This window comes from Nipponia nippon, unplaced genomic scaffold (assembly GCF_047370975.1).
Source record: "Nipponia nippon isolate SJK-2023a ecotype South Korea unplaced genomic scaffold, ASM4737097v1 scaffold_2, whole genome shotgun sequence".
NCBI lineage: Eukaryota > Metazoa > Chordata > Aves > Pelecaniformes > Threskiornithidae > Nipponia > Nipponia nippon.
In genome coordinates this window covers 122,790,790-122,817,053 of record NW_028262336.1, presented here as the reverse complement: position 1 = coordinate 122,817,053, position 26,264 = coordinate 122,790,790, and the positions used below count along the sequence as shown (strand labels likewise).

At 38.9% G+C, this 26,264-nt stretch overlaps 1 protein-coding gene across 2 annotated transcripts in view; it reads left to right on the top strand.

Annotated features, from left to right (window-relative positions):
• TMEM135 (transmembrane protein 135) overlaps positions 1–26,264 on the top strand; it is a 184,917-nt gene that overhangs the window by 52,058 nt on the left and 106,595 nt on the right. The gene's annotated exons all lie outside the window — the stretch shown is intronic.

Sequence of the window (26,264 nt, the reverse complement as noted above, 5' to 3'; positions counted from 1 at the left end):
TGGAAACTTCTTTGGGAAGGAGGGATTTTTTCCATTTCCAGCAATATTTGCCATTTGCATCTTCACCTCTGCTTCAGAACAACGCTCAGGGTCTGGGTGCTGCTGGCAGGAGGGAAATGCCCCGGGTGTTCAGCAAAGCAGGTAAAATGCTGCTGCAGGCTCGTTGCTCCTTCCCTCGCCCCAAACCCTGAAGTACTCTGTTGAAGCTTGAAAATCAGAGTGGATGTCCTGCTGGCCGTGGGAGTGGTGCATAACAAGACAGTCTTTGAGGCAGTGGGCTATTAATGTATCTGCTTTATCAGCTGGTGAGCTGAGGTGTAAAGAATGAAGGAGAGGTGTTCTTGAGCTGGGTTCTCTGCAAACTCTTGATGCTTCGGGCAACAGTTGTAATGACCTATTGTTGGATACCAGATTTACCAGGAACACACACAACTTATTCGGCTTGCTCTTGTTGGAGCACAAAGGAATTGGGCAAAGGCATTTGTGCGTAGCCAAAGATACAGAGGTCGGTGCATCAGCAGAACTGCTAACTGAGTGCACTGGCTAAAATGTATAAATTCTCACTTTAACTGTGTCTCTCTACCGCCTTTTAACAAAACTGGGAAATTTTAATGTATAGAATTTTGGAGTCTTGATTTTTTGAGGTTTTGGCAGTCCTACTTAAAATCTTCTGGCTATTGTGTTGATGATAGTTGTTGTCAAGCTGTTTCTTTATGGTTTCTGGGATTGATAAAGTATTACGAAAACTAGTCTTGGAGTACCGATTTCATTTTACAGAAGAAGAAAGTTTCAATTCTGTGTTCAAAATACGCAGAATGAAAGCATTTCTAAGAAGAATACCGTTTACAAAGTGTAAGTTCACCCTGCTGGTTTGTGATTTTTTTCCCTTTCTTTTTTTTAACACAATGTTAATCTTAGCATTAAACTGGCTGGTGGAATGAGCGTGCATTGTTTCTGATTAATTCTATATTACATTTAATTATTATTTTCTGTGCTCCAAATGTTTCAGTTGAACTAAATCCTTCATGCTTTTAATTACCTGTATCCACTCCTAGTATATTGGTGCCAGTTCTAGTCTGATATTGTTCCTCACGTCATTTATAGGATAATGATAATTAAACAGAGCAGCAGTTTCAGCCCAGAAATCATTTTGCTCCTTTTAAAACTCTAAGCTGTCAAAATAAAAGTCAATGGTGTGTTTGCAGTGCTTAAATGCTAGTTCCACAGAAAGTTTTGGTCTAAAAAAATTTGCTCTGAAAGTTATAAATGTCTTTTTCCATACAAAAGTGAGTTGTTTTGGGAAACAACTTCTCCTTTTTCACACTTTCTGTGCTGGAAAACAAAAACTATACCTTTGCACATACAGTCTGAAGTGATCATGGTTTTTATATTTTCACTTCTACATTTTGAAGAAGTATTTTCTGTGTTAAAAAGCGTGTCTCATAGGTATGTATAAAAGTGATTTCGAAAGTTTTATTGTAAATAAGTAAATATTTTAACTTATGTTTATAAACAGATATAATGGATGTGCCGGTGTACAGCCATAACCTTGTGTAAACTGGCAGATGTTAACACGTGGCTCTTTAAGTTCTTTACATGATGCTGTTACAGGATACGTAGATTTTTAAACAGTGCTGAGACTAAGATTTTTAATTGTGTAAACAGTCACTGGTTTGGCATTCAGGGGGAGGTGGTTCATTTGAAATCTTGTCTCTGTGATATGCTCCTTATGCCTCTAATAAGGTTGGAAAAGCGGAGGAGGACAACTTCTAGCACAGCTTGTAAATGTCAGTCTGGATGGAAGACAGGTCAGCTTGGAAACGATATTGGTGTTGGAAAAGTGAAAGGAAAAAATCCTTTCTCAAAGCTGAGCTCTGACGAGGAAAAATTGTTTTAGAAAATGTAGAATGCTGATTGTTTCTGGTAAAGCAGCAGGAAGTAATTCTGAAGTATCAAACTACAACTAGTGAACGTGGGGAAAGTTGAAGACAGAATAAGATTTATTTTAACTACGTCTAAAGCTGACTCATTTTCCTAAGGCAGTTTTTTTATGTTGGTTTGAGCCATGTCCACATGTGAAACTTTGCAATTAATGTCCTGTCTTTAAGACTATTCTGTCTTTAGAAGACAAACTGACTTTAGCATTTTTACAGGCAAATCCAGAGATGAGTGTGGAAGCAGGCTCTTTTCTGAATCTCCTTCTCTATTTTTTTGTACCCTTTCCACACTATAAAGCAATGATCAGCAGATCAGACTTATTAGTCACTATGGAAATTTCAATAGTGCATCCGTTAATGTATATTACTACAATATTCTGTTAAATATTTCAGAGGAGCTGCATTGTTTGAGGTTGGTCTTATGTGGTCACTTCCACACAAATCTTTAATGTTTGTGTAAAGTCAGTTGTGTGATTCTTTGAGGAGTTTCTTTATGGTGCAGTGATCTTCCTCCGTCTGCTCAGAAGCAACGGAGTGCTTCGGTAGCTGCTGCTTTTCTCACGTCTTGAGGATTGCAGGAGATTTTTGTGGACTTTGTTAAAATAAGTCTGGAAATGGAAATTCCATGTTCAGTATTTCCAGGGAGAAGAATGATCTGAAGTGGGAATCAGGAAGAGGGGCTGAATGCTATCTATTTAAAAACATATGTTTCTTGACTTTAATACCTGTTTTATGTTGACAGAACATGTTTTGTCAATGAATTGGCACATATGCGATGTTTCTGAATTTTGTTAAGGATATCCACTATAGCTTGGGTTACAAAAAGTATGAGCATTGATTTTTCAGTAAGATGTGTTAGACTGACTTTCCATGAATTTTAAATAACTTCATTAAAAATGTCCTGAATTTGTTTAACTGTCCTCCAATATCCAACTTAATAAATTGTCACCTTTGAATATTTTAAAATGTTAATGATTATATTCTTTTTCAATTGCAAATCTCTTCACCTTGAAAATTTATGCTTTCACTTATATAAAATCATTTGTGTCCATAACATTGGGTAAAGTAACTGGTGGCTTCAGTCTCTTTCATCCAAATTTGCTGGTACAATTCCTTTGGCAAAATTCTACTATTTGCAGCATTTCGTTTACATAATTTTATGTGTTGTTTTGCAGATCAGTATGTTGGTTAAAAGGTCTCTAAATATCAGTCATGGTGCAAAAATTTTCAAAGAATGTTTGTACAGTTGCATTGGAAATATACACTCCTTGTATGTGTAAGCTCATGCCCCACTAGCTGCCTACAAATAGTTTGTAAACAATTGTATTTGCTTTGCATATTTGAAAATTTCAAATATTTTAGATGTTTGTATAGGAATTTTTTTTTTTTGTTTAAGAAGAACAAAACCCCTTCCCGGCTTCCTGACACACACACATGCACGCGCACACACATGCTGTCTTTGTCTTTATTTTTCTCTCTCTTCCTCTCTTTAAGGATATTTTTTATTAGCCAGCAGGAGCTTTACAAATTATGGTCATTCTCCCGTATCAAAATATGCAGTTGTCTTTGGTGACAACAGTTCTTTTAACACACTGAAATTCTATGCTGTCCAAGAAGTGACTTCTTGAATAACCCTTTTGCTTTACATTTAAACCTTGATGTTCGCCATGTCTCTTATTCTTAGCCTAATTAAGACTGCTGGGAACTGAACCAGGTTCAGTTAAGCTGTGCAAACGGGCCCCTTGAGTCCTGAGCCACGACTCTGGCGCACGATACCCACCATTTTGTGTTGAAATGGATACACTGAACTTGAATATGGGCATTGTTTGCTAATGCTTGCAAATCATGGTAAGTTAGTGGCCTTAGGCAAAGCGAGAGGTAATAGGAATTCAGTGATGTAAATAACCTTGCTGGAGAACTGCGCCGTGGTCGTAAATAACCAAGCTCTCAGACACCTCCCCCCTGCCTTCCCAAAAGAAAATCTATATAGGATTTTTACTGAATTGCATGACTGCCTGCTTATACTCTGTTTATAAATCCGAGTATACCAAAGGTTGAAGATATTTCTATTTTGATAAATTTTGGAATAAGACCTCTCACTGGTATGTTAAAATAAGTCTTACTAATGGGCAAAAACCTGTCATTTTTTTCCTGAATTCTATCCAATGTGTAATATAGGTTGTATATTGTACATGTGGAGACTCAAAGCATGTGTGTCAAACTAGTAAGATTATTTTTGGAACTTTACTGAATGGAGTTCCTGCAATCTGTAATTTGAGCAGCAATTTAAGACAGTGTCAGACTGATTTGTGTTAGCCAGTATCCTCTCATGCGTAAGGGGGGTTGGAAGGAAGCCTCAAACACAGGTCTGGGGAGTGGAAAACCTTCAACCTGTGCAGTGAAAGTTTTCCAAAGTAGCTGTGAACAGAAAACAGACGGGTGTTATGAGCAGTATTAGGAAACTATAGCTACAGGAATTTTGCCACTGGGTTAAGAAGAAAGGCCAGCATAACAGTCTGTCGGTGAGCATCATGACCTTTAGCAGAAGTAAATGATGAATTACTTGAGATTTACTGAAATCATTAGATCAAAGGAACTGTTAGGCACTAAAATGAAGAAAATGAGTCAGTGTTTTGCAGTACTCTGAGAATCAAAAACTGTCGTTTATGTTCATTTTTGCATTTTTAACGTAATTTTTTCAGTTTGTGGATCATCTTGAATGCAAAATCATCATCGGTCTGTAGATGTGAGTCCCATACTGTGGGCATATCTAAATTCAGCCACAGGACCACGTATCTTTTTTGGGACATAGTGTAGACATGGCTGTTGTCACTCCCTTCAACCTGCGAAGTCTACTTGACTGGCCTCAACACACTGCAATAAACATTTGTGAAAATAATAATTCTACACTGATCTGTGGTTAGTAGTGTTTTGTACTCAGTTGCATACTATTTATCTTCCAGCGGTGTTCAAAACACCGCTTTAAATTTTGACTTGTAATTTTAAATGCAGAGAATTCGTTCATCTGTTACATCACTGATATTTATGTGATGATTAGAAAAATAAGAGAAATCTTTTAAAACAGAGATTAGAGATCTTTGTTAAGGAAAACAACTTTGCAAAGTGTATTTATGTTAAACTTTAATGCGTTAACATGATGAACAAGAAAGGTGTTTGTTGCTTGCTTTTTAAGGAAAATGGGTGGGAACAAATGGAGCAAGAGTTTATAGGTAGCTTGAACAGGTGATTTGGAGAAAAATACTTCAGAGGCTTGGTAATAGTGCTAATACTAGATTTTGAAGACAAAAACCCATAGGAAGCGCCTGGAAATTTTTTTAGTAATCACTTAATATCTACTAGATCGATAAAGTGAATAATAGCAAGAACTCTGACAGCCTCTATGACATCTTTTGTCTCCTGAAGTATCTTTAGACTGGCAGTTGAGATTATATTGACAAATGTTTGGGTAAGCTCATGTGATGATCCTTGAGGACCACGTTCAAGTCTTAAATAGCAGCTTTATTGGGTAAAACCACGCACGACTCCCAGAAAGATGCAGCTTGGTGCAAATGTTAGTCTGAGATTGTGGGCACTGCTGGAAGCGGTAAGATTACAAGTACCGTCGGCGCACCGTTGTTCTGTACAAGCTGTCACCAAGCAAAGCTGGCAGTCGCCTCTCCCCCCGCTTTTGTTGTTGGATTTGTAAGCAATGGAGTAGTTGATAGAGGAGCAAAAATGAACAGAAAGGGACTTAGGAATTTTCCAGTGTATTGTGATGACCGAGGAAGAAAATGGAAGGTGAGAATAAGGAAAAAGGGTGAAGTATATTGTACTTTGTGTGCTTATCTCAAAAACCTGTGGGTTTTTTTCCCCAAAACTTGTTTTTTTAATTTAAAAACTGTATTTAGGAATTTTAAGTATGGATAGATTTTCCTTTTATATAGTAATGTGAAAAGCTTAAAGACTTGTAAGATGTCATAGCTGAAGAAAACTGTGTGAAAATAGTTTGGTCTGAAGAAAGGGAATGATTGTTCACAAACAGAATACCAGGACTGGCTGGTTGAAGAATTGATAAAATATTGCTGTTTTGCAGGTAAAAAACAAATCCACAGAAGTTGTGCATACATCTTTATGCTGAACTTAGAAGCACAGAATCTGATTTAGTTTTTTGCCTCTTATTATTGCTGTTTTCATGGAACCATGTTCACCAACTCCGTTGTTAGTTCTTTGAATTCAGCCACAGAATTTCAGGTTGGTACTGCAAAAATGAGGATCGCACAGTTACGGCGTAGCAGTAGGTAATGGGGAAGAGTACTGACTGTCATTGTCATAAATGCTCTGGAAAAGAGGAGACGGAGAAGAGAAAGTTTCACTATTTACAGTTTGTGGAAATAAGAGCTGGTTCTGGAGACTTGCAGAAGACTCTCGTGATACTTTGCTGCTGACGAAGTGGCAGTAACGCAGTGCATGTGAGGAGAAAAATCCCTTTTTATCTACATAGCATTGGACTCCAAATTATTATACGGAGTGATAGGAAGTTGGAATTATGAGGAAAATGTCAGTTCAACACTTTGTAGCTATTAAACACCCCCTACTCCCCTCAATATTAAGGATGATTGGGAAAAGGAATAGAGGATAAAACAGAAAAATCATTATCACACCACTGTATAAATCATGGGTGTGCTGACAGGTTTACTACTGTCTGCAGTTCTGGTCCTCTTTAAAGTGTAACAGAAGTAGAGAAAGTACCTCATGGAAAAATAAAGATGCAAAGGTGTTGAAGAATATGTGTAGGTGGAGGAGCTAAACTAAGTAAACTTAGCCTGGGGGAGGATGACTAAGGAGGAATAGGAGACAAGTATGTAAAATCATGTTTGCATGGAGAGGGGGAATAGTGATGAACTATTTACTGGTAATACAGGAATGAAGGGATGCCAAAGAAAACTGTTAGCTGTTCAAAACAAACTGATGCACATACATACAAAACTACACTGAGGAATTAATTGGACGTTGTGGATGCCGAAAGCTTTCTTGTGGGCAACAAGAGAAATCATGGGAAAAACAATTCATTAGGGCAATAAAACATGAAGATCCTGTATCTTGTTCTGGCAGCTCTGCCCTATAGTTTGCTGAAGTGTGTAGCGAGGAGGGTATTTTTCAGGCATTTGTCAGTGCTGGTTGTTAGAAGCAAAGTATTGAGCGAGGTGGGCCGTGGACCTGTTCTGGTGTGGCCGGTTTTGTGCTCTTGGGTTTAATACAGATATTTCTCCTTCTGCTTCTGGAGGGCGAGTTCAAAGACTTTATACATCTGCATCTGGAGAGGTGAGTCTCGTACCTTGGGCCAGTTCAGCTCCCGCAGCAGGAAGGCGTTTTGGGGGGTGTGTAAGCTGAGAAACGATTCCAGCAGTTTGCTGGTTGACCCGCCGGAGCCCGGGCAGTCCGCTGGAGAGCTTGCTGAAGCATACTGCTCCACTTCCCACTGTGTCTTGGTCTGTAGCCTCTTACCTGTGTATTTGCTTTTCGTTATCCGAGCTGTCCACGCAATAATTTATCGAACGTACATAAACAGGATTTTCTCTGTGCTTAATTCTTTTTCCCTTATGTAAAACAACCAGGCATCTTGTGGCGAGCAGTAAGAGAAAACGCAGGGAAGCCACATGGCATTTGGCGCTTTGGAGCGTGTTTGGTGGCTTCTCTGGACACACAGTGCGTGCTGCTTGTTAGCGCCGAGTTACGTACAGATGGTGCATGCCTAGGAGGGATGTAGCTTACTTTACTAAATCCTTTGTTAGTGTATACAGATGTCAACATGGGGATTTGTATATAGATAGTGGAAAGTGCTCTCTTCAGCTGAGGTTATTTGTCTCTGACGGATTTGGAAGTCTCTGTTCCAGTGGATGGAGATGGGGAGCTTTTTAGCAAAGTGATTAGTAAGACCTTTGTAACACTGATAGTGTAGTTTTGCTTTGCCTTGTTTTCAGACAAAGCAGATCTCTTCCCCTTCCCTCCTCACTAGTTTAAAAGCAGTTGGTCTGGTTAATTGTCATAGAAAAAATAGGCAGAAATAATATTTTTTTTAAAAGAAATATGAAGAAATACTGGAAGGTTTTAAAGAACCGTGAATGCCATTAGCAGTTCTGCCTGTAACTCCTGTTTATTCTTGGTTATCTAGTTAGAAACAAATCTTCTGGAGAGGTAGTTCTTTTTCCAGGCTGGAGGGAGGGAAAGGACGAGGGTTTCACGACGCAGAAAGGAGGAGAGAGCTTCTGTTTAAAGTGCTTTTGAGTCTCGGCAATTTCCTCAGCGTACTTTTAAGTGGGAAGATAAATACGCTGTATATAGAATCTGTGATGTAAATATCTGAAAGTGTAGAACATTATTTAATCATAATAACGTGCATTTCCTAAGTAATTATAACAGGAAATGAAATCATTTGGGCAATTACGAGTGTTACATCATTCAAGGGGTTGAATGGTATTTTCGCTGGAGGCTTTTAATTGAAATAGATTACACTAATATTTCCCTGAAGTGATAGATATGTCCTCCCATTACATATCTAATTATTTCAGTAATAGTTTTAAAAATTTATTGAGAATGGTCAGAATGTTAGGTTTATAAACTTCACTGTATAAGAAGTTAGAAATAAGGGAGTTCTTTTGAGTTTGATGGGTTTGAGCATCTTTTCCATATGGATTCAATTCACATTTTAATCGGAATGTGGAAGTCATTACTCTGACATCTGAAACTGAGGTAGCAATAAAAAAAATTATCACAAACAAGACAGCAGACACAAATTATTTTGTGTTTATTACTGGGTGGCCCTTTTGAAACTTTCCCAAAGTTAATTGGTTCCAGATATTTGAGAATTGAAATTGTATTATGACAAATTTATTTCTGGTCATATTTAACTTGAATCTCCTCAGTAAGGCTGGCTTAAACAAACAGAAGAATTGTCAACCCACTCATGTCTGCCTCCCGTTTTTGTTGTAGTAGTTTTAATCCTAGTGATTTGGTTTAATAAAGACCGCTGAGAAAACAAACACTGGTAGTGACTGCACTGCTCTTGTAAATTTTTTATCAGATCTCTAAGGTTTTACTGCGGCGTAAGTGCTGCTGTGTTAGCTTAAATCGTTCACAAAGATGTCGTGTCGGATTAAATGCCTGTGTAGAGTTTATATATGCCTGTGAGCAACATTTCCTGCTGGATGTGATGGGAATGTGTGTGTGCGAGGCGGCGGACGTGCGGACCTGTCCCTGCCGTCATGGCGAGCGGGTGACCAGGGCAGGCTAAAATACAAAACCTGGAGTTTCCTCCTCTACTTCCAAAGCAGCGGATAGCTGCCTTACGCGGGACGGTCTGTCTGAGTTGTTTTGTGGCTGTAGGCGTTCAGCGAGATCTCGGATATGGGTTCGGGATGGGTTATTTGTGTTGCTCACCTTAGGTTACGCGTGCTGGGAGCCCCAGGGGCTTTGTATGAGGGAGGCAGGCGAGTCCAGGGCAGGGTGCACTGCACCTCGAGTTCTTCTTCTTATGAACTGGTGTGATTTAGGTTGGGTATTAGGAAAAACTTCTTCACCGAAAGGGTAGTCAGGCACTGGCACAGGCTGCCCAGGGTGGTGGAAGTCCCCATCCCTGGAGGTATTTAGAAGATGGGTAGATGTGGTGCTTAGGGACATGGTTTAGTGGTGGACTTGGCAGTGCTGGGTTAACGCTTGGACTCGATGATCTTAAGGGTCTTTTCCAACCTTAACCATTCTATGATTCTATGATGTATTTTCTGTAGATAGTATAGAAGATTTTAAAATATTTGCAAAGGAGAGGTAAGTATGGCTAAATAGCATTGTCATAGGTCATATATATCTTCTTATACTGTTGTGTAGTCTACTGCTATTGCTATATTTATTGAATATTTATTCAGTATATTCATTGAGTATTCATATGCCACTATTGTATAACAATAGCTTCATTTTTCCCTTTTAAACCTAAACTTAGGCATGAAAAAGGTTATAAAACGGAAGTTACCTTAGTATTTCCCTAACCTGTCTATCAATATGTACCTCAAACCTTTTCTGTTCCTGTAAGAAACAAGCCCTTTTTCAAATTTCCTGAACTTTTATTATGGGTGTCAAGTTTTAGTCTTTAAAGACTTTTAACATCTAGAGTTAGAAATAGCTAAAGCTGTTTCTAACAACTAAATTAAGTAATGAAAGTCTTGCAATGGTGAAGTCAAAAGTGGAAACTGCTAAGAATTAATTAAGTTTCTCTTAATGAAAGGATCTAATTTGTAGCTTGGTGTGCCAGGTCCTCGAAAGACAGTCTTTTCCCTGTCAAAGCTTGTGTATTATCAGCTGTGACACACTGGTAATAAGATACACACACAAACCCCACACATTTATATGTGTGTATAAACTTTAAAAACACACCTGGTGAAAGGGAAGAGAAAGGCTTTGTCTGTCTGTATGTTTTCCAGAATTAGCAGTAAGTAAAAACGTTAAAGGAAATGTTAGATTTGTGTAGGCATGGCTTTAATTAATACAAGTCTATGTTCTGTAACTGTTGTGTTTGTAAAATTTATGAAAGAGCATTAAACTGCATTAGGGTAATTTATGGACCAAATAAATGTCAGTTGCTACGGTAAACTAGTGTAGGAAACAGTGTAACTAGGATAAAAAAGTGAAGAACTAGAGTAAATTGTAACTGTTGTAAGAACAGGGATACAATTGTTTCTTTATATCCACCCAAGCAAGTGTAAGTTCGTTTACAATATATTTATTAACAGTCTCAGGCTAATAAAACAACACTTACAACGCAATTTTGGACACTTTCCAGCTCTCTGTTTTGTGTAGCGACAAGTTGAGCCAGTGATCTTTTTCTTTAATAAGAAAAATAAAAAAAAGTAATCTGTATTCCTGGCTCCTTTATAAGGTTGTTAAATTCGCTGTTTGGCATTTCAGAGCAGTGTTTTGCATTGTGCTCAATTAGTGCAGACGAAGCAATCGAAGCACCGGTTTCAGAAATGTACCTAATTACTATAAAACACTGAGAGATCCATTCATTCTCCCTTTCTGGCTCCGTGGGTGCCAGCCACAGAGACTCCAGCAACTTCTGAAGCCTAATCCCGGTTCACGTCTCCACGTTTCTGTGGCACTTGCATTTTGGAAGCCGTAATGTGGTCTGGCTGTTTACAGTCATGTGTTGCTATGCCCCCCATCTGTAGCATATTGTGGAAGTGAAAGCTCGGTGCATAGGAAGAAATTGAGAAAGACCCTCTGTGGTAGGAGTCAGAATAATTAAAAATAAAACATAAAATACCACCTCCTTTTTCTAGAGGGGGAAGAAGGGCTGAAGGGTCTTTTTCGGGCTCAGTGAAAATGGATCAATTTTGGAATAGGATTTACTTGCAGCTTGTAGTAGCCATTATAATTTGATGGCTGGTTTGATGACTGACCTCTCCCAGCTTGATGACAAGCCTTTCCCAGTAGCCTTTTTTGGAGACTTCTGGTTGATAACTTATTTTTTAAACACCTACCGGGCCTTTAAACCAAGACTTAACACAGATGAGCATCTGCTGCTTCCTTTGGTAAGATCTGTGTTCAAAACAACAAAAACACACCTCACTACTCTAGTTGAAGCTGTTTTATCTGGAGGTTTTTGTAAAATGCTAATTCAGCCGTCCCTCTTTTTACTGGGTGAAGATGACTGCTATCAAGTTCTTCCATATAGATACCTGTGTTAATGTAAAGCGTGTAACACAGCTACATCTGGGGAGCATCCTACTGTGGACAATTCGTGCTAACAATTTTTCTGATGTTTTGATTATGCAACTCCTTTAAATGCCAACGAAACTCATTAGTTTTAGCAGCTTCAGCACCATTCCTTCAGCTGTGTTATGAAAGCTTTCTAAAGCGTGAGCCCAAACGAGACATTATAACGGTCTGATTTACGAGCCCATTTGATGTTTCTTCACTTATCAGGATTAATTTGCTCATTTGATGGGCAACACAGCTTGTTTTAGGCTCAGTTGATTGTCTGCCACGGTTTCTAAATTGTTTTTAGTATTGCTACATTCCTTATACAGTTCGTTCTTCTGTAAATGTGATTTATGTACTTTTTCCCCAAGAGGTATGAGCTATTTTTTGGCTGTGCTAATGTACAGGATATTCAAACGAACATGCTTATCCATGCAATCCAGTGCAGTTTATATAACAGACCTACTACATGTATTTGTTACCTTTAAACCTTGCCAGGAATAACTGTACGTTTTGTTCCTCGTCAAAAATCCTCTTTCTTGTTATTTTGTACTTGGTTAAAGTGTTTGTTGTGAATCTTAAAATCCGTATAGTTTTTTTTATCTTGCATGTTTAACATAATAAGTAAATCTAGGGTGAATAAAGTGGTCTGGTAAAGGGATTCTGTGGTTTGTCTGCCCCTGAGATGAGGAGCAAGAATTTCAGCTTAAATTTAAATTGAAGTTTAAGCTATCTCCTCATTGTTTTCCCTGCTTTCCCAATATTGCGATACAGCTCTGCATCACTTGGAGTAGCTTAGGACCATGCTGTGGTTTCTGGATTTGGCAAATCTAGCAGGTGATTTACTGGGGATGCTTCCTGTTGATCCGAAGAAATGTGCAAGCTCAACTGCAGGCTTAAAAATCTCTTGCTTTGTCTTTGCTCTGTGTGAATGTCATATGTTGTGCCTTGGGACGTGCAGATTTCCTGCTTTCATAAATAATACATTTTGTGAACAGAGTAGACTATTGTGACAGAATATACAAACCTACATTTAATGTACCACCAGACATTCGTCTGCTAATTCTTGTAATAATTCAATTAATTCTGGTCCTGTGCTGCAAAAATGAAATGTGAATGCAAGGTTTTCCAAATAAGTGTTTTTCAAGGCTTTTTAAAATGAGAATTTAATGGTGTTGTCCTTGTGTACAGGAATTGTGTATTGTGTATTGGATAGCGTAACAAAAATTTAGATTAATAGTGTAAATTCATCATGAATAAATCACTAATTCCAGAGAAGCATTTTATTCTAGGTTAATTTTGTTAGTATGATATGTAGGAGATTTTTTTTAAAGTGCTATGTTTTGGGCTAACATTTCTTCTGTTTAAGTACATTGTGAAATTTCTGTTAACTTTACTGTGCAAAAAGCTTTTTTCTTAAACAGGCCTTGGGTGTGGTGTGGTTTTGTTTTGTTTTGGTTTTTTTTTTCAATATTGGTGTGTTTTGCTCTTTGATGGATTTATTGTCTTTTACTGGAGGATACTGAATCTTTGATATCATTGTCACTGAAAAATAAGAAGGAAATTCAAGATTAAATGTTACTCTAATGACCACATTTGGAGTTAAATTTAGGTTCTTATTTAAAAGGTGGCACTGGTGCTTAACACAGTTTTTCTGTATTTTAAGTAGTTTGTATTTCTTGTAGTTTTTTATTTTCTCTAAATTTCTTAAGCTAGCTTCAGGGATAGTTATTCTTAAGATTTCATGGTTTTGTTACTAACATGGTGCTTCAGCCTTAAGGTTACGTATCTTTCAGTATAATAAGAATTGAGAATAATACACTTCTGAATAACAATGCTGCATAATAAAGTGCTCCATGTCATCGTGAGAGGAATTAAATTTGGAGTGCAAAATATTACGTTACAGTCCTATGGTTCATTTATATGTGTGGGAAGGTTGTTTTTAAAAACAGGCCAAAAAGAAAGATTGTTTTCACTCCAAAGTAAGCATCACATCTTTTTTCTAAATTATATTAAAATTTAACCTCTACTTACAGAATATCATATCCTATGGACATCAGTTGTACTAACGAGGTGCTTGCTTAACTTCAGTCTCTACAAGTGCATAAAAATGGTCTTTAACTGTGCGATCGCATAATGCCTTTTCCTCGGGAACTTTGCTCGTTCCCAGTAAATGACTGAAGATGTCTTCTGGATTAGCAGCTGCTCAACGTTTTTTTTTAACCATAACCATTGGTGTGTGTTCAAAAGTTCCTTAAAATACAGGTTATCAGTTCCTCCATGGGCTTTTCTCTGATGCTCATCAGCTGCAGTCTGTAAGTACTTCACAGATTGTTAAAATTTATCCTCATCAATCAACTGTAAAGTGGCAAATATGGTAACCATTTTAGGCATGAGAAGTAGTTGCCTAGAATTATTTATTCTGGTGGTGTTTGAAAAGTATTTGATAACTTAGTGTGATTCAGTGTTAGAAAGCTGAGACATTTGCCCCTCGCTCTTTGCAAATTTGTCGGCTTGTATTTTTTTAGCGTATTGGAACTTTAGCTGGTCTGGATGTTCTCAAGGTGATGGATGGCAATAACTAATTCAGTATTCTTTATAACTTTGGGAGCCAAGTAAAAAGTATTATTCATCTTTTGGAGGAGGAATTGCCATGGTAGTACCATCAGGAGTAGATTTTCAGGACTTCTTGGTTTCCCACCCTTAGGAAAGAGGACCACAGTGTACTTATTTACAGAAAAATCTGTATTTCAGTTGTCTTTCCTGATATCTGATAAGAAGAATGAAAGCTAGGGAGGACAAGTCTTATGAGGAGCAGCTGAGGGAGCTGGGGTTTTTTAGTCTGGAGAAGAGGAGGCTGAGGGGAGACCTTATCGCTCTCTACAGCTACCTGAAAGGAGGTTGTAGCAAGGTGGGGTCAGTCTCTTCTCCCAAGTAACAAGCAACAGGATGAGAGGAAACAACCTCAAGTTGTGCCAGGGGAGATTTAGATTAGATATTAGGAACAATTTCTTCACGGAGAGAGTGGTCAGGCATTGGAACAGGCTGCCCAGGGAAGTGGTGCAATCGCAGTCCCTGGAAGTGTTCAAAACACATGTGGATGTGGTGCTTAGGGACATGGTTTAGAGGCAGACCAGGCAGCTAGGTTAACAGGTTGGACTCGATGACCTCAGAGGTCCTTTCCAACCCTAACGATTTTATGATTCTATAATGCAGCTCTTCTGTGTGAACTTTACTTATTTTACCGATAATCTCACTGGGTTCTTCCTGCTTTGCTCATGATTTGCCTTCCAAATTTTAGAGAAAGTGAAGCAGGGGTTTTACAGACCTGGTGTTGATTGCGACATAGCTTTATTTCCTTCTTTTACCATTGTCTATAGCAACTGTCCAAATTCTGATGAAAGGCTAACTTCCCATGAGACCACTGATATGCGACAGCAGAAATCAAGTCTCCTATTTTTTGTGTTAGAGTAGGCTAAACTTTTTTTACCTATATAAAAACGTGCCCAGTTATTGTTAGGATTACAAAGCTAGTTGGCAATAATTACAAGGTTGTTATACACCAGGCAAGGATTTTTCCTAGTGTTGAAGTCAATTCAGTAATTTTGGCAATTGCAGTATTGTCGAGCAGGCCTGACTGAAAGCCCCTTTGGCTCTAATGTGTTTCAGGACATGGAGACTGTAGCCAACTTCATCTCAGGGGGTTTGAGTCTGAGTCTGGCTGGTGCCTTGATTTTTAAGGGCATTTCACTAATTCAGCTTGCTAGAGGTACTTTCTTCTGCTTTGACATTTGGTATTTGTCCTCCAGTCCTGCTGCTGGGCTGGCTACAGTAGTTCATCAGCTGGAAGGGTCAGTCCAGTTAGCTTCTCTTCGTGGAAAATGTTCAAGAGCAAGGAAGGAGTATCCAGCTCCTGGCATGACGGAGAGACAGAAGTGAAGTGTTTTAAACTTAGTTACTGTATATGAGTGAGTTCTGCATTTTTGGAAGTTCAGAATTCTTTAGCTACAAAATTAGTAGTGAGTTCTTGCAATTTTTGTTTGAGCAGATTTGACAGACTTTACTACTTTTCGCTGTTGTATGTTTACATAACGTTTTCATGATTGTGGGTAGGTGTTACACCAAAACCTTCGTTATTAAAAAGCAGGGCTTCTGGAGTACAATTGCACTGCGACTTCTGTCAACGGTCTTAGTGTTCAGAATAGACGTGGCCCTTCTGATAGCGTATGTAGAGAAGTGTGGCTTCCTTCTGAGATTGGTCTCATGATAAAAGCTTCCTGCCTTTCTTGAAAAGAAAAAAGAGTATGCAAGTGTGCTTTGCTTTGGGCCCCGCACTGCTTGGCAGAGAAGGCTATTCTCAGACCCTGGAGGTACTGTTGTCCTGCCAGTTTTGAAGAAAGATGCTTGGGAAGACGAAATCTTGCTCGTTCGGTTTATCTGAAATGGCTTCACTTGCAAAATTTGTTGAGCATTATGCAGCCTGTAAGTGAAGATTTCTGTTCTTCTGGGCAAAATAAGAACCGTTTTCTCAAGAACGTGAAGAGGCTGACCAGCGCTTCTGCCGGCTCTCACAAAATTGTTCTAAGCCCTGAAGTTTTGAGCCTTCCTTAAAAGAAGTTATTTTTTTTTTAAATAATGCAGAAAACCACATTATGTTGGTAGTTAGTTACTATTCCCTTTGTAAACCATACCAAAATTGAATTTCTGAAATTTCTTGCTGGTTATTTTGTTTTAAGTGGTTTTAATCAGTTACAATCAGCATTTGATGTATTTTTTATAGACAACAGCATGTGATAAGTAAATCGCACCAATTCATTTTTTGTTAGGTCATCTCCAGAAAACACCTACCCTTCATCACAAACAATTTAGCTGTTGTCCAACATCAGGGAAACTTTTCTAGACAGACGAGGGAGGCATTTTTTTAAGTTGCACCAAAGATGAAATAGCATGAACCTGTGTCTTCTGTTTCTAATTAGTTAGGAAAGATTGCGTGACATACACATGTTTAAACAATAAGGTTGGTGAGTTGAGTGTCTCATCCAAAGTAGATGGAGTCTATAATACTTATTGTTTACAGCACGGTGATGATAAATCACTAGTTTGAAAATGTTTTTTAGATTAGGTTTGTATTAGTTTAACTCATAACTCCGTGGGTAAATTACAGTACATGGAAACAAAACAATTGAGACAAAGAAATTTTTGTTCCATTTGCAAATACTGAGAGCTACTACTTAAAATTGCTACCAGTGGGAAATATAAAAGATGAGCTAATCCCCTAAAGAAAAAGGACCATGGTTGTGAAACACATTAAGCATAAATCTTGTAAAGCTTGTAGGGAATGCACTGAATTGAACCCGCTCAGAGTTCATGCTAACAAGAAGTTCTGGTCAATGAAGGCAGATAAAGGGATTGTAAATGACTGTATTGAAAGTAGTCTGGACTTCCAGAACACATGCTTGGATCATATGAAATAAAGCTGTCTAAATACGCAGCTCTCATTAATTTAGTGGTGTCGTGGCTTTGCCCCAGTCGGCAACCAAGCACCACACAGCCGCTCGCTCACCCTCCCCCCCGCTGGGATGGGGGAGAGAATCTGAAGAGCAAAAGCAAGAGAACTTGTGGGTTGAGATAAGAACAGTTTAATAACGGAAATAAAATATAATAATAAGTTGTAATGAAACGGAAAACAGCGCGAGAGAGAGAGAGAAACAAAACCCAGGAAAAACAAATGATGCAACTGCTCACCACCCGCTGACCAATGCCCAGCCTGTCCGCGAGCAGCGATCGCTGCCCCCCGGCCAACTCCCCCCAGTTTCTATACTGAGCATGACGGCATATGGTATGGAACAGCCCTGTGGCCAGTCTGGGTCAGCTGTCCTGGCTGTGCTCCCTCCCAGCTCCTTGTGCACTGGGCCAAGCATGGGAAGCTGGAAAGTCCTGGATTTAGTGTAAGCACTACTTAGCAACAACTACAACATCAGTCTGTTATCAACATTATTTTCATACTAAATCCAAAACACAGCACTGTACCAGCTACTAGGAAGAAAATTAACTCTATCCCAGCCAAAACCAGAACAAGTGGTTATAGGGTAACTTAAAAATGTCTGTGTTACAAGACCCAAGGCCGCTGGAACAGCTTGCTGGTGTCATTGGTTATTTAAATCTTTGCCATTTTCCAGGGGTTAGAGCAGAGAATAGGGATCAGGGGTCTTTGGATTTTGCTCTCAGTTGTCCCAATAACTCACTGAGGAACTGTGGGTAGACTGAAAGCTCACCTCAGTATGCTTTTACTTGTATCACAGAAGAGTTTGACTTCACTTATTTATGATAGCTTGGGAACAAATTCTACAGGAACATCCTGGCGCTCATTGCCATGTCACACCCCCTTCCTTCTTATCTATCGGCTCTCTTTCATGGTGATCTTCACTAGTGCTCTTCAGACCAGCAGTGCCAGGCGTTAGAAAATCACAGCAAGGAGCCAGAGTGGACGGGCAGGCAGAGATGTAGTTAAGTAGTTCAACAAGGACAAGTGCAAGGTCCTGCACCTGGGCTGGGGCAAACCTTGATATCAGTACAGGCTGGGGGATGAAGGGATTGAGAGCAGCCCTGCCGAGAAGGACTTGGGGGTACTGGTGGATAAAAAGCTGGACATGAGCCAGCAATGTGCTCTTGCATCCCAGAAAGCCAACCGTATCCTGGGCTGCATCAAAAGCAGCGTGGCCAGCAGGGCGAGGGAGGGGATTCTGCCCCTCTGCTCTGCTCTGGTGAGGCCCCCCTGGAGCCCTGCGTCCAGCTCTGGGGTCCTCAGCACAGGAAGGACATGGACCTGTTGGAGTGGGTCCAGAGGAGGCCACCAAGATGATCAGAGGGATGGAGCACCTCTGCTATGAAGACAGGCTGAGGGAGTTGGGGTTGTTCAGCCTGGAGAAGCGAAGGCTCCAGGAAGATCTTATTGTGGCCGTTCAATACTTAAAGGGGGCTTATAAGAAAGATAGGGACAGGCTTTTTACCACGGTCTGTAGTGACAGGACAAAGGGCGATGGTTTTAAACTGGAAGAGTAGATTTAGATTGGACATAAGGAAGAAATTTGTTACGATGAGGGTGGTCAGACACTGGCACAGGTTGCCCAGAGAGGTGGTAGATGCCCCATCCCTGGCAACATTGAAGGTCAGGTTGGACGGGGCTCTGAGCAACCTGATCTAGTGGAAGATGTCCCTGTCCAAGGCAGAGGGTTGGATTAGATGACCTTTAAAGATCTTTTCCAACCCAAACCATTCTATGATTCCATATAGTGTTGGGGTTCAGTTTAGCTGTGGTCTCGGGGCAGTGTTGCCCCGTTATCCTGACACTTGGTGACTGCATCAAGCGCGGGCAGGCCTGTTGTTCCTGCGCGTTGTTCCAGTGGCCCCTGGCCAGGCAGCAGCAGTGTCCCCCATGGATCACTTCCAAAGAGGATGGAGGGAGGTGGGAAGCCTTCCCGCTGCAGGGCTGGTGCAGGATGGATGGATGGGTGCATGTGCTCTGTCTCACCATTTTGGAGCTGGAAATCTGAATAGTTCGCTGCTCCTGAGTCCTGGGGGAGCAACTGACTACGTGCAAGTGTGCTCGTATATTCCTGGGCTGGCCGGAGTGGTCTTCCAGCTCTTATCTTTTATTCTATCTGGCAGCATTACTAATCAAAACCATTTTTGACAGTTGTCATGTGCTTTCTGCAGGCTGGCTTGCAGCTGTTTTCTGTCCTCCTGCTGTGCGATTGGAAAGGAGGAAGGTTTTAGCTGGCTTTGGTGGTTTGCTTCTCAGATGCAGAAACCTCTGCTCGGTGCTGGTGGCGAGGCAGCCTCGCTTGGACCTCCTTTCTCTGGCATTTCGGTCAAGGCAGAGGAGATTAAAAGGCCTATTACTCCAGTTTCCCATGCTGGCTGCTGGCCTGGTTTGTGGGTAATTCAGTTTGTGAGCATTATACTGCCAGATTTTTTTTTTTTTCTGGTTTCCTGATATTTAGTTAATTGCAGCGTTGAGCCGTTCACTCCTTTGTGCAGAGAAAAGTAGAAAAAGGTGAAAGTCAGTTACAGGCTGGGACCAGGAATCCCAATTAAATATCAAACATTTTTTAGAGGAGGGGGTGGGAGGAAGGAGAGGGAGAACAGGTAGAGAAGAAGTCAGGAGAAGAAAAAAAAGTTATCATAATCTTGGAAAAAGTTACAAATCCCATAACTGTAGACTACTGGGCTCAGATTAAGATAAATAAATAGTAATGCTTTTATTTCATCCTCTTGGCAGCGCATAATGCTTGATTATTTTTGTGCTTCGTTCATTTGTTGAGCGTGTATTCTGCAGCTGTAAGTTTTAAGGCTCTTTGAAGGAGAGGCTGAGGTTGGTGAGCCGGTCTGCAGCAAGGGGGTGTTCTTGCAGTGGAGGCATAGCGAAGGCTAAATGCAAAGTCCATCACCATGATGTATGTTATCTTTTGGGTGTTACGAAGATCAGGGTAGTCCAGTTAGGTAGTAAGGTAGAGGTAAATTAATTCACAAGAGAGTTCATTAACCCTGAAAGCGCAGATTTAGTTCAATGAGCAAATGGAATTTGTTAGTGTAATAGAAATTGCACTGAACTGGTCAAATATTTGTGTGTAAATTTGAACCTACATTTAAGGAGACAAATCTGCAAGTATTCTAAGGAAGGAGCAAGCCATAACTCTAACAGAGCTACCTGTGCTGTTAATCTTGTTACTTTTAATACTGGTTTATTTATGCTATATTAGTGATGAGTTTTACAAACCCCCAAACATCTAGTTAGGGAATCAACATACGTTTATTATTTGAGAAAGGAGAACTGTTTTCAGTTAGTACTTTTGTTGTATAAGATAAATGGGCATGTATGTGCTTCATTTGCTTTCTACCCTCTAATCTTCAAGATGGTCTTTCCTCCTCCCCCATAAATTAGAGCAGATTTGGCCCTTCTCTTGTGCATCCAGCACTTCCACAGACAGTCCTGCAAGCTGATAATTGCTGAGCGTCGTGAATATTGCAGCTATGTGTCCTTCCATTCCTTATAGGCATCTTTATTTTCATTTGGGACAGGCAGTAAAACATGATTATATAATGGAATTGTATTATCCTTCTAATAAAGGTGCACAAATGCTGTGTAAGTAACCAGAGGAAAGGGAGATCAAATATTACGGAGTGCGAAGGTGGGTGTTTGGTGCAGTATTTTCTCTGGGTGTTCACATTCTGAAAGCTGAAAATGAAAAAAAATTGGTGAAGTTTCAGAAAATGGGTCCAAGGCTATCATGAGCTCTGTAAAATATGCTTTATGGTGGGATTGAAATTGTTTAGTCTTTATAGACTTCGTAGTTAAGTTGCTTTTATTGAAGGTAAAGTGATTTGATCTGCTAATGACTGAATGGGAAGAGCTTGTGTCTCACAGATGTCAAGTATATACTGATCTACTCATTGTACAAGTGAGGTTCAAATGGTTCAGTAATGAAGGCAGAGACGTTCAGACTCTTTTAAAAAAGTAAAAGACGGAGGTACATGGAATTCACACCTGTAAAATGGAACGAGTGAATTTTTTTAATGATTTTCTAGAAAGTAGGCATTTAAATTATTTAAAAGCACCAGTTCAGCTTCAGTGTTGTATTTTAATGTATTTTACATATATTTTAAATTCATAAAACCATATAGAATGGCAGTAAATTCTATGTTGGTATTGTAGTAATTTCATCAAAAACTGTAACAATAAATAAGCTCATCAGGTAAGTTACATCTGTCATCTGGAGTAAGGTTTAGATGGAGACAGTTGCCTTACAGTTGAAATTTTGTGGACTGAAATTAGGAAAAATATTTTATTTCAGAAACTTCTTGTACATTTTCCTATTCACTATTGCTTCTGAATCTCACCAAATCTTTTTTTTTTTTTTTTTTTAATAGCACTTGTGCTTGTTTTCAAAAGCTGTGTGATGGTTAGCTAATGAAGGCTATAACAATAGTTCATTTGCAATACGTAATCAAGTTGAAGAATGTTAATGATGATTTCGGATAGACTGTCAATAACCTTTTTTTAATGTAATTTGCTTTTCGTGAAGAAACACAAATTTTACAGGCCAGAGCTGTCAGCCAGCTATTGTAGCCAAGATCAGCAAACTTAATAGGAGTGAAAAAAAGTCTTTTGTGGTATTCCATCCATTTTTACAGTTATAACAAATTGCACCATTTTAATTTTAATTAAATCTGTAAATTGCTGTGAATGACTTCAAAAAATCTGTGCCTTTCAGGACATATCTTTAAATAGTTTTGGGTTTTTTTTTTTAAATGCACGTTTAGAAGTAGGTGCCAAAAATTTGTCAGGTGATAAAAAAGCATGCATTTCTAAATTAATTAATTTGCATTAGCAATCCCATCCACTGCTTGCATTTGGAGTTCTAACTTCGGTAAAACAGTAACTATTTTGATGAAGTATTATAAGACCATTTTATTTTTGTGAATAGAAAATTCAAAACATCTGGAATCTAAAGTACTGTTTTTCTTGCTTTTTTTTCCCTATAATTTCCATCAATAATGTGCAATTATTTTCCACTTTAGTTCTGGTTCATACAAGTGGCTTCTCCTTTTTTTTTTTTTTTTTTTTTTTTTAAACCCACTTGCAAGGAATTTGAACAGAAGCGACTGCTTTCTTGGAGGGGGAACAGTTGGTCATCTTTGTCTGGAGATGACATTAGAGCTTGCACAGCGTTACAGGGCGGTAAGGTACGTGAGGCTGCCATTTCACCTCACGTATAATGTAACACAGTATACATTCCTTACAGTGAAGAACAATTTTAGGATTCAGCAACTATCAGCTTGGCAACACATTTATTTCACACTGAGATCACGAAAACCATCTGTTGATAATTTGCTTTCTTATGGACCTCTGACTTGCATGTCTGAATAAAAGTATCTAAAGTCATTGCCTAAGCCTGCAATGATTCTTATTTAAGGCTTATTCACAGTGAATTGAATGCAAATAAATCTTAAATTTTTACAGCTTCATTAAAAATCTGGTTATAGTGAAATATTTAATGCTAACAGAAGCAGACACAGTTAAAAATGATCTAAATTCCTAGTCGGCGGTTTCTTTGGGAACACTATTATTATTTCTTAAATGGAGAGTTTTGCTTTTTTAGTAGGTTATCCTGACACAGTGATAAATATTTCCAGTCAGTGGTATTTAGGAGTCACAGTTACACATTCTAACATAAAATACAAGATTATTTTAATATTTTCAGCATTTAAAAAATTGACATAATTTATGCTGTATTTTTAAATTAGGAAGCAATAAATGTAATTGTATGTAAAAACTTGGCATTCAGTGGACAAATGTCTAATATAAATATATGCAAGAATTTTAAAAGATATTTTAAAGATTGAAAAGGGCTGACATTACAACCAGGTAATTAAACTTATTCTAAATGGCATGTAACTGTGGGTATCTCTGCTTAAGGATACTGTGAACTGTGAGCCAAAAGAGCCATGAAAACTGTTCTGGGGGGCAGAAGGGAAGTTTTGACCTGATGCCTAAAATATGCTAAACTTTTCCAATAGAAATCTATTGCTGAAGAAGTCCAAGAAATTATTTTGTAAGGTAGCCTGTGTTGAAAGATAGATTAATTTGTGACATAGTACTCTGCATGTTTTTATCAGATTTAATCCAATTAAATAAACAAACTTCCTATTTCAATGTACTTAATACTTTTTAAAAAAAATATTTAAAGTTGTGATGTTTGTGTTCAATGGATTTAAACTTCATCAATATTGAAACAAGTTGTATGAGAATATTATGCAGCATGAATATTGGCTATTTTTGTACTAATAACTTCAGTAGGTTTGAAATTAAAAACCAAGAATATACCAGGCAAGATGTGTTCAATAAACTGGATTTTTAGTCAAAGTAGATTTGATGTCTTGTAGGGATCCTTTTACTATCAGCAAGATATTATCACATATAGAATTTAAGAAAGTATATGAGGTGTGTGAGCATATTGTTCTTTTTTCATTACTGTTGTGGGATCCTTCGTTCATGCAGCTTTTTTTCCCCCCCATTCTTTATGGAGCATTACGTGTGATGGAGTTTGTCTTTAACATTTCAAAAAAATATAGGTTTTTTTGTGAATTTGTATTTTAAATTTCTCCACCCCCATGCTTATTCCTTCGTATTCAACTTGTACAGCTTGAGTGCCAGCAGGATGCTCTGTGTTTTGGGATTTCATTGTGGCTTGGCTTGTGACAGCTAGAAACCGCAGAAGAAAGGATGGCCTTCCACTTGGCTGGCACAAAGCCTTTCCACCAGTTAGGGAGTATTTGGGCAATTGGGCTGTGCTTCTTTGGGAACAGGGAATTTACAGGTCATCTGTAAGTTGCAGTTTTTTCATGGGCTTGTCACTGAAAATGTTGTTGTGAAATACTGGAAGAGGTTGATCAAAGAGGTTGTGGGGCCTCCATCCTTAGAGATGCTGAAAACGTGCCTAAGCAAGCCCTGGACAACCTGCTCCAAGGGGCCCTGGGTAGGACCAGATGACCCGGGTGGTCTCTGCCAAACGACTCTCTTTGTGCCTGCATTTGCGGGGCAGAAAGGAAAAAGATGGCAATTGAAGACAGTGCCAGAGTTTGTCCAAAACAGAAGCGTTACAGATAAATTCAGATTTTTAAGACTGGCCAAATTTTCCTAGCCTGATTACTTTTATCATTAGTCTGTGTGATGTTATAGCTTTATGAAGGTGTTAAAGAAATTTCTGAATGGTTTCATCTTGTTCTTCTTCCATGTAAGACATTGCCATATTAGAATCTCATTGTTCCCACTTAGTTTTCTTTGTAGAAAGGATACAAACTTGAAATGTTTTCTGCTAATGCCCACCTCCTTCACCTTAAACATTACACCAACAGTAAGCTTGGGTCTGATTACTCTTTTGAAAGATGAACTTCTTTAAACATCCTCTTGGATTTTGCATAGCTAAAAACCCAATAACGTTGTCTCTAGCCTCGTCATTGTCAGTGCATGGATGGCTGTCGGTGGCCTCATCCCCCCCACGCTGTTCGGGTAGGAAGCTGTGACTGTAGTGCTAATCTCCTTACTGATGCTCGGCACATGAAGACTGGCGCCTGTAGGAGGACATCTATGGTGCTAGATTTGCTGTTGCTCTGATTTTTCCTTGTTTCTGAATGGTTTTGACATCTGGCATTAACGATGTGCGTACAAGTGTATTAAGAGAGATCTTTTACTAGTAGATGTGAAAAGGAAGTCACACACACCAGTGGTTTTCAAAAGAAACCAAAGCAGCTTAGCTGTATTGACAGAATGCTCAATTCGGTTGAAACATCCTTAAAAATGTTGGTGAAAGAAACCAATTTGGGGAAATACAAAAGGTTTTATGAAGTTCACTTCATCTCTGCAAGAAGAAAGGTTTGAGAAGAAGAATCGCACTCGGGCATTGCCCTGCATCGTCGCGGGTGTAAATGAAGTCATACATTTTGCAGTCCAGTGTTCTGGAGCTCACACATTCATTTACAGATGGGACACACACACACACATAAGTTAATTAAAAGCTCTTTTATAAAATCATTTTCTGCAAGCAATTACTAAGAAAAGGGTAAACCTCACTTAATTGGTGTCTAGGAAGATTGACGAATTAATCTCATGAGATGTCTTTGATATTACATTTGTCGAGATACAGCTGTCTTAGGGTAGTGTCGCATGAACGCAGCAAGTCTTGCAGTCATGTAAGCATCGAGCTGCTTATTTTTTAAAGCACTGTTTAGAAAGATGATCAGCTGCTGCAAACTGCTTTTATTTATAAACATTCTAAATGTTTTTTTAAACAGCCTGCTAATTACTCTTTAACATAGATCCTTAAATGTTAGAATATTTTTTTTTATTAGAACCAGATATTAAAAACATGTTTCATTGCAGCTGAAATTGAAACCGGCTTCACTACTTGCTATGGAAACAAGTCTTTAAAACAAATCCGTTCTTGTTACACTGATGTGCCAATCCATGTTTTTATGTAACCGGTGAATTTTTTTCATGCCTTTTTGCAGCCAGCTTGTAGAAAGAAATGTGATACAGAAGCTTTGCCTTTTTTGTGTTATAGCCTGAATTAAGAGTCAGTAATCTATGTTTGTGTCAGAAGTATGTCCTAATTGTCCCAGTGGATTAAAGAAAAGATGGGACAACTAACACAGAAAGGTATGCAACCTAACTAAAGATTAACCTAATTAAAGCTTTGCACAAAGTTATGTTCCCTGTCATTTGCACATGACAGCGCTGTGTTTTGTAATGCCACCCTTAGTAAGAGTTAAGAGGGGCTCAGGTGGAGCCTGAGGAAAAGAGTTGCATCATACTCTTGGTTTTTGATACTTGTTTGTTAATTCAAGTGTATACTACTAAACAGCAATTTGAAAAATGAATTAGTTTTGTGAGTTGTAAAATACCATATAGCTATTTTTTCCCTTAATATGACACTTTTACCTGACAACCTGGGGAAGACCATTATATGGGGCTGAGCATCTCTGACCTGAATGGAGGGTCTTGTGTGTCTGCTGCAG